Below are 9,061 nucleotides of genomic sequence, written 5' to 3'. Positions count from 1 at the left end.
TTATAAACCCACAAAGTTACCCCCAGGCACCCAGAGACATCAAAATTACAAAGAAGCTTCCTGTGATGCTCCTCTACAATATCTCAAAGTTTGGTGAAGATTCAAAGATTGTTGTTGTTGTTGTTGTTGTTGTTGTTGTTGTTGTTGTTGTTGTTGTTGTTGTTGTTGTTGTTAAATGTTCTCCACCTGTCTTCTGGGGAGAGAACAATTTTGCTCTTGGATACTTGCCTCAACATGTTGCCTTTCATGTCCCTGCAATGAAAGCCAGATATTAATAAGCATAAATAGATACTGATTTGTGGAGATAAAATTACATAGAATTCTACTCACAACCCTATCCTAGCCTTAGTTTCCAGAATACTTTTTTTTTCCCAATGGGTCATATTCTGAGACAGCACCCACCAGAGGAGGCAGGGAAGGGAAGCTGGGCGCCCGAAGAAACCAGTGCGTCTGAAGAATGAGTCATTCCAAACCACCGAACCAGCAGTTCGTGCCCATCTCTACCTCCAAGATTTACTACCTAGCTTCTGTCATAAGCACAAAGACTCAGCTGGATCTTCAACAAGGAATTTCACTCATCTACCCTTTCGAGCCCAGTAACCATTCTTCGCAGGTTCTGGTGCTAACTCTCAGAGGTACAGTATAAAGCTACAAGTCTGTTTGAGGTATCTTTATAATTGTTGAAGACCTTAGCTTGGATTTCTCTGCACCCATGGGAATCTCCTTCGCCATACTGTGGCATGAAGGGTGTGAATCACGGCCACCTGCAATAAAACTGCACTAACCTGCTTGACGAGAACATGTTTAATTCAACAAAACAAAAGTGGGGGGGGAGGAGAACAACACCATTGGTTCAAACTAAATATTACATTCAGTATGGTTTTAGAAGGGATGCAGACAATGGAACTCTGATGGCACCAGATAGGAATTACATGCTAAGGTGGTGGAGACATTAACGATTATCCTGACATTGGTTTGAGAAGAATCAATGCTATTTCCCCTGGATCATATTTACCTTTCTTCTTCTATGTGAGTATCTTCCACCCTGGGAGGGGGGAAAAACTAGAGTGAAATAACAATAAGAAATGATTTCTTGGCTGGTGAAACAACAGAAATGTTACTCTTGGTCTATCAAACAGGGTAAGATATATTGCGATGGCAACTCCATCTATTTGTGATCCCTTCTAAGATCTAAAAAATAAGCAACAGCAAATCACCTGAGCTACTTACCACCCTCAGGTGAGGACTGGGAGGGTTGTCACCCCCTCTTTTCTCTGTTTCCATTTCTCTTGGTCAAAAAGGGAATGGTATCCCTAAGGAGGAGGATGGTATCAAAGCAAAAAAGATTATTCTTAGTAAATCCTTACCTTTCTTCTCCTCCTTGTTTCATCCTGTTAGGAAGAAAATAAAACAGAAGGAAAATGTTAGGAGGAGAGACGTGAAGAATACTTGCTAAACAGAGCCTTCTCAATTTAGGTTGTCTCAACCTTAAATTTCTAAGCCCTGTGAGATTTCCAGAACTTCACAGCAAGAACAAGACAAAAGGAAACTGTTTTTCCAATTAACACTTTCACCATTGCTCAAAGTGGCTCTGTGTAAAACTAGGCATCTCCCTTTATGAGGCAATTTTCATAAACATAGGAAGGATGGAAAGACTGGCTGGTTGTTTAAAAAAGATGCAAAGAACACATCCAGTGCTTCTAATTTTTAAACGTTCTTGCAGGAAAGCCTCAGGGGCCATAGACTGATACCCAAAGCATTCTCATCTATGTGAGAACGGTCTTTGTTAGCTTCAGGGAAATCTCTCATTCACCGCAAGGGAGACAAAAATTAGAAATTTTGTCATCTTCACATGCAAGGATGAGAGAGTGAGTATTTACATATATAGTATATCTATGATTTGCCCATGACATTTCCAAATCCTTTAACCATATCTTTAAGTACAAAGGGATTGAGGTTGAGAAGTTCCCAGCCAAAATCTGCTCTGGTGGATCCTTTTCTGGTGGAGCTTTTTATCCTTATGTGGCAGGAATGAGAGCAAGCATCAGCAACACTTCCTCACAAACCACAGTAAATCAGGGCATTGGAGGCCATTAAAATCGCTGCTGGATGCAACCATTGGTTCTGTTAATAGCACCAGCCTTGGGGTGGGAGGAGAGACCATGCTGGATGTCATCAATGGGCTTTGCCAGGGTGCTGATGCCCTGGCAATTTCTGACAGATGCCAAGTGTTATGCCAGCCCTGTTTCTTAGGCAGTATATGGAACTGCTAGTCCTAGAGTTCATCACATGGTTTTTCCTTTTTCTATGATATGATCATTTGCTGGTTTCCTAGCTTTCACAGGATTCTCCATGTTGTGAAAGGTGTGAATGTCTCTTCTACAGCTTAGATATTGGTGGCGAGAGTGCTAAGGTATAAAATAAACGGATATTTTACACCACACCCTTTGAAGTTTGCCGAAACTGAAGATAGCCCAGGTTGAAAGAGGCTGATACCTATGGGGATCAGATTTTTTTTTTTACTACAAACTCTATAATTCTCCATTCTGGGATTTCTACCTGACAGACAGATACCTTACAAACACATGAATGTGGCTCATCTGTGAGAAAATGCCTAAGATAGAAGGCTTTGAGGCTCAACTAGGCCTAGCTCACCTACGTTTCCTGTTCCTGGCCCACTGCTAGCTGGGAGCTTTCTTTCTGAACAGGGCAGTAGGCAGAACTAGGCCTAGGCAGGCCACAAAGCCTTCCAGTTTATGTCTTTGATCAAGGAGACTACTTTACCTGTTCTCTGCCTCTACCAAAGAAACCTCCCAGTCTCTACAACAGAAAAAAATATGTTATCACCATATAGATAAAAAGGTATCTCAGCTTTAAATGCGGTTTCGTCGTAATGCGGGGCAATCGTAAAGCAAGGCACAACTGTAGTTTGTCAGGATTTGTTCTTGACAAATCCATGTTGGCTTCTAGTTATTACTGTATTGTTTTCTAGGTGCTTGCATGATGATTACTTTACGAACTGTTCCAGAATTTTGCCTGGGATTGATTTCATGCTGACTGGTCCATAGTTCCCAGTTTCCTCTTTTTTGCCCTTTTTGAAGATAGGGACAATATTGGCCCTCCTCCAATCCTCTAGCATATCCCCCATTTCCCATGGCTTCAAGAAAATAATGGATAGTAGTTCTGAGAGATCTTCAGCAAGTTCCTTTAGTTCCTTTAGTACTCTCAGATGCAGTTCCTTTTTTTCTGTTTGCAGCAGATTTAAAACTACAATGAGCTATAATATGATTACTACAATAAACACGAACAAACCTATAATAAAAATTGTCATTACAGACTACTACATGATGATTTCCTCAACATTTCTGCCCATCTCTAGGGTCAAACATTTGAAAAAGCACCTTAGGTACATATGTTGCCGGTAAATGTTATTCCTCTTTCATCTGACACAAACATTAGGTGAATAAGATCAAATAGGTCTTATTCTTAACAGCAACTAGATTAATAATCTCTAGGAATTGTAAATCAAAGTCTGAATTTTGGAATGGTATAATGAAATATGGAACATTACTATAAATGATAAGTTAACTTGTAACTTAAAGGTTAAGAAAAGTGAGATGAAAAGGAGTAATTTTGATGATTATATGGGGCAGATTTCCTGAATATGTGCTAACAAGAGGAAGAGGGAAAGCTCCAAATCAAGAATCGATGCAGTTCTGGAGAAGAGGACCATAAAGGAAGAAGAAGAAGAAAAGGTAGAGGAAGAGGAGGATTACTGCAAGAGGTCCCGACTATGGGACCAAAATGGAAAATAAATTTGTATTTTGATTTATGTATTTTATGTTTATTTTGTAGTTTAAGAAATTTTAAAAAAAGATCAAAGAGGTCTAATTTGATTCCTTATCTAAGCTAATGAGACTGTCAGTATGCCCATCCGAGAATGATAGCCTCTAGAGATGTGAGCTTTGTATTCGTCTCCTGGAGGCAATGAATAGGAAGCTCGCCACCACAGCTGGCCAGTCTGATTGGAAACCCCCCCCCCCCCAGAATCAAGCATCCACTGTGCTTGTGGAATGGTGCACATGGACATTGCTCTTCACACCGTGCCAATTGTGGAAGTAGCCCTGCTGGTCCTTCCCCACCTCTCTGAGCTGCTGACCAATCAACATCCCACCTCCTCACTGGTGGGGAAGTCCCAGCCAGGCTACTTCTGTGATTAGTGTGCCACAAAGGACTATGGCCACACACACCACATTGCAAGTGGTGAGGGAACACCCAGTTTGCGGGGAAGGTCCAATTGGACTGGCCATCTGTGACGGTGAGCTTTGTATTTGTCTTCCCCAGGAGAAAAATATCTAGCAGCCCCCATTCCAAAATCAGCACCTCACATGTTTTTAGGCTATAACTCCCAAAAACCCAAGCTCGCACAGCCAACAGTGAAAGATGCTGGGAACTCTAGTCCTAAATCCTCTGGGACCCAAAGCTTGGGAAACACTGGTCTAAAAAAGACCCTATAATGGGAAGTTTCTTACCGATCCAGGGGCTCTTCCTCTTCCTCCTCCTCTTCCTCCTCCAATAAACATACTGAATGGAGTCTACAAGGAAATGAAAAGACAGTCATCCTTCTTTAAGACATAGACTCACCACTCCACCATAATTGTGCCCTCCTTGGTTTCCTTTGGTATCAAAAGAAGAAACGTGGCTTCTGCACATATGAAGATATTTTATTTCCCCAGTTAACTCCTGCCGTAATCTCACGGGTTATCTGAGCTCAGAGGCAGGTCACTGGTGGGTTCTGGTACTTGGAGAACGAAGTTGAAAGGGCCAAAGGTGGACGATCAAATATTAAGCACAAAATGAGGAAGAGGTTCCAGATCAAGCAAGTAATTCTACAGGCTAACAAACTAGGGCCAGTGTCCAGAGGTAGGCAACATAATCACAAAGAAGCTAGTACTCAACTATTGAATAAGGAATGAGATATTTTGGAAGTATACAGAGCAAGGTTTCTTAGCTATACTCTTTGGGACCCTGATCTGAGTCCTCCAATGCCCTAGACATGTCCTTCACAGGAAAACACATCTCTTTGCTTCCACAAGGGAAAACTTGAGCATGATTTAGGCAGAAAGAAAGTTATTTATTCTGACTTCAAATCTTACAGATAGCATATACAATCTGGAGGCCACCTGATTCCCCCAACACTAGTTTCAAATGTCTTTGGAATTTCCTGGCTTGGTACTACGAGGCATTTGATAAGGATAAAAACTATGCTTCAGGAGTATTGAATTTCATAGCAACAGCAGAACTGGAATGACAACAGGTTGATCCTTACCACGACAGCAGCACCTTCTTCACCTTCCATTCCACCTCCCATTAACATAGGTAGCTGGTTCTACAAGAGGGAAAGCAACAAGCCATTTCATCTCAGGGACATGTTTGGATGTCCATCTTGGACATGCCCAACAAGACGGGATTCACTACGAAACAATCCCTTTGACAGACCTTGTAAGATTGGATTCACACAGGGGTTCCCAATCTTGGGTAACACAGGTATTCTTGGAGTGCAACTTTCAGGTGGTGAAGGCTTCTGGGAAATACAATCCAAGAAGACCAGGGTGACCCAAGGCTGGGAACCACAGCACGATGGGATGAAGAAATCGACCTTCTGCCCTCACTCATGATCTCCTCTACTCCCTCCCTTCTTCTGCCAAGCTGTCATATTGTGACAATCATTGGAGCACTTTTCAATTCGCAGATGGCAATTTTACTTCTTCTCCCCCCAGATATTCCCAAGAGGAAAGTCCGGCAAGAACGAATTCACTAGTTTTGAAACTCTGTTTGTAGACATGTGCAGCTCAGCCCATCTCGATGACTGTGATACGTTCAGGACAGATTGCTCTAAAGGGAAACCTTTGTACATTCACTTACTCATACCAGGTTCCCCAGGGCAGGCACCTTGAAGGAACACATACATGTTGAGTGGGCAGGATCCTGACCAGAACATAATACATATATGGCAAGTGGTGCAATCACACTTTTTCTTCCCCAGAATATAGTCTTACATATGTGTAACACATCGATAAATCTTATAATATACATGATATAACCTTATAATTAATAGCTTAATTTTGGGTCACTATTTCAAAGCATGTTTTCCATGCATTTCAGAATGCTAACAATACAGACCATGGAAAGATCCACCCCACTGAGTCGGAAAGCATCGTGAGTACACTCAGATGTATCCTGAGCAATGGTATTTAACCAGCAAATCATTCACTTCTAGAAGTGTTGCATTGGAATGGCATTGACAGCCCCCCCCCCCCACTTCATGGACACTGAACTCCCTGGACTATGGCTGAAGTCAAGAGATCATTTCTGCACACAAAATCTCCAACTGCTTCTAGTTAAAAATAATCTGATTGTCTTGACATTTTAATTCGGTTTTAAATTTTCTTATGTTTCATATCCATGCATGAGTTTGAATCGTCTGATGCAAATAAAGAAAAAAGGAACAATACAGGAATGGGATGCATATTTTCCTTACTGCAAGAGGTCCAAGTTTCCCAGGCGTGCCCTGAAAGGAGAATAAAAAAGCAAAACAAATCAATTGCCATACTTTGCTTTAATGATAAGGTAAAGGTAAAGGTTCCCCTTGACAATTTTTGTCCAGTCGTGTCCGACTCTAGGGGGCGGCGCTCATCCCGCTCTTCAAGCCATAGAGCCAGTGTTTTGTCCGAAGACAATCTTTCCGTGGTCACATGGCCAGTGTGATTTAGACACGGAACGCTGTTTACCTTCCCACAGAGATGGTACCTATTTATCTACTCGCATTTGGATGCTTTCGAACAGCTAGGTTGGCGGGAGCTGGGACAGGCGACGGGAGCTCACTCTGTCACGTGGATTCGATCTTACGACTGCTTGGTCTTCTGACCCTGCAGCACAGGCTTCTGCGGTTTAGCCCACAGCGCCACCACATCCCTTAATTATAGACAACATGAAATGAAATTCCTCCCTGATTTGATGAAACTGGATAATTCCATAGATCGGAAACATTCTCCTTCCTTCCTTCCTTCCTTCCTTCCTTCCTTCCTTCCTTCCTTCCTTCCTTCCTTCCTTCCTTCCTTCCTTCCTTCCTTCCTTCCTTCCTTCCTTCCTTCCTTCCTTCCTTCCTTCCTTCCTTCCTTCCTTCCTTCCTTCCTTCCTTCCTTCCTTCCTTCCTTCCTTCCTTCCTTCCTTCCTTCCTTCCTTCCTTCCTTCCTTCCTTCCTTCCTTCTACAACTTCAAGAACCCGAATAGTAGTGGCCACTCTGGCTCTGGGTTTCTGGAGCTGTAGCATTTTTCCTTTTGAAGCTAGAACAGTGGTGCCTCGCATAGCAATGTTAATCGGTGCAGTGAAAATCGCTGCAAAGCGATTTCGTTGCTATGCGATTTTAAAAAGCCCATAGGAATGCATTGAAACCCCTTCAATGCGTTCCTATGGGCTTCAGACTCACCTTAAAGCCAAGATCCTCCATACGGCAGCCATTTTCGCTGCCCGGTATGTGAGGAATCCATCCCAAAAAACAGCAGGCGGCCATTTTTTACCTGGTGGCCATTTTGGAACTACTGATCAGCTGTTGGAAAATCATCGCTATGCAATAATCGGTAACTGAAACAGGGTACCAATCATCACAAAGCGATTTTTCCCCATTTAAAACATCACAATGCGATCGCAAAAGCAATTGCAAAACATTCGTCGGTATGCGATTTTGTTGTTAAACGGGGCGCCGATTAAGCGAGGCACCACTGGTACTCAAATATTGAATAAGGAATGAGATACCTTGGCAGTATACAGAGCACGGCTTCTTAGCTATACTCTTTGGGACCCTGATCTGAATCCTCCAATGCCCTAGACATGTCCTTCACAGGAAAACACATCTCTTTGCTTCCACAAGGGAAAACTTGAGCATGATTTAGGCAGAAAAAAAGTTATTTATTCTGACTTCAAATCTTACAGATAGCATATACAATCCGTAGGCCACCTGATTCCCCCAACACTAGTTACAAATGTCTTTGGAATTTCCTGGCTTGGTACTACGAGGCATTTGATAAGGATAAAAACTATGCTTCAGGAGTATTGAATTTCATAGCAAAAGCAGAACTGGAATGACAACAGGTTGATCCTTACCACGGCAGCAGCACCTTCTTCACCTTCCATTCCACCTCCCATTAACATAGGTATCAGGCTCTACAAGAGAGAAAGCAACAAGCCATTTCATCTCAGGTACGTGTTTGGATGTCCACCCTGGACATGCCCAACAAGACTGGATTTCACTGTGAAACAATCCCTTCGACAGACCTGATAAGATTGGATTCACACAGGGGTTCCCAATCTTGGATAACCCAGGTATTCTTGGACTGCACCTTTCAGGTGGTGAAGGCTTCTGGGAAACACAGTCCAAGAACACCTTTGTTAACCAAGGTTGGGAACCACAGCACGATGGGATGAAGAAATCGACCTTCTGCCCTCACTAGGGTTGTCAGATGTAAGGCAAAAGGAGGACATGTCCTCCTTTTTAGCCAAATGTCCTCCGTCAGGCAGGCAAAGATAAAAACCTTTAAAATGTCAGGCTTTTGTATGTTTTATGTTATAATTTTGGATGGGAGGGGGAGAGGTGGAAGGGCCCCCTTCCCCCTGGCTTTCCCCACCCCCACCTGCCTGCTCGGTATTTTGAAAAAAAGCCTCCAGTGAAGTTATTTTTATTTTTTAACATGACTGTTTCTTGGTCGGTTCACTAAGAGACATTTATTGGCAGCTATTGGAATAAAATTGCATTGATTGTGGGTTTAATCTGGAACGATTCAAATGAAACATTCGATATGTCCTCCTTTGTCCTCCTTTTTGTCTCTTTATGTCCTCCTTTTAGTTCCCGTGTATCCAGCAACCCTAGCCCTCGTGATGCCTCGTGATCTCCTCTACTCCCTTTTTTCTTCTGCCAAGCTGCCATATTGTGACATTCCTTGGAGCACTTTGAATTCCCAGATAGTAGCAGTCCAACTTGAAGCAATTCTTCTTCCTCTAACC

General features: G+C 42.7%; 1 long non-coding RNA gene across 1 annotated transcript; it reads right to left on the bottom strand.

Annotated features, from left to right (window-relative positions):
* Nucleotides 1-227: 227 nt before the first annotated feature.
* LOC140702002 (uncharacterized) lies at nucleotides 228-4,596 on the bottom strand. Its single transcript, XR_012081045.2, has 5 exons — nucleotides 4,533-4,596; nucleotides 2,785-2,820; nucleotides 1,368-1,391; nucleotides 1,016-1,045; nucleotides 228-252 (listed from the first exon to the last, which is right to left on the bottom strand). It is a non-coding gene; the product is annotated as an uncharacterized LOC140702002 (long non-coding RNA).
* Nucleotides 4,597-9,061: the final 4,465 nt, after the last annotated feature.

This window comes from Pogona vitticeps, chromosome 9 (assembly GCF_051106095.1).
Source record: "Pogona vitticeps strain Pit_001003342236 chromosome 9, PviZW2.1, whole genome shotgun sequence".
Lineage (NCBI taxonomy): Eukaryota > Metazoa > Chordata > Lepidosauria > Squamata > Agamidae > Pogona > Pogona vitticeps.
The sequence above is the reverse complement of the archived record's forward strand: the minus strand, read 5'-3'. Positions and strand labels throughout refer to the sequence as shown.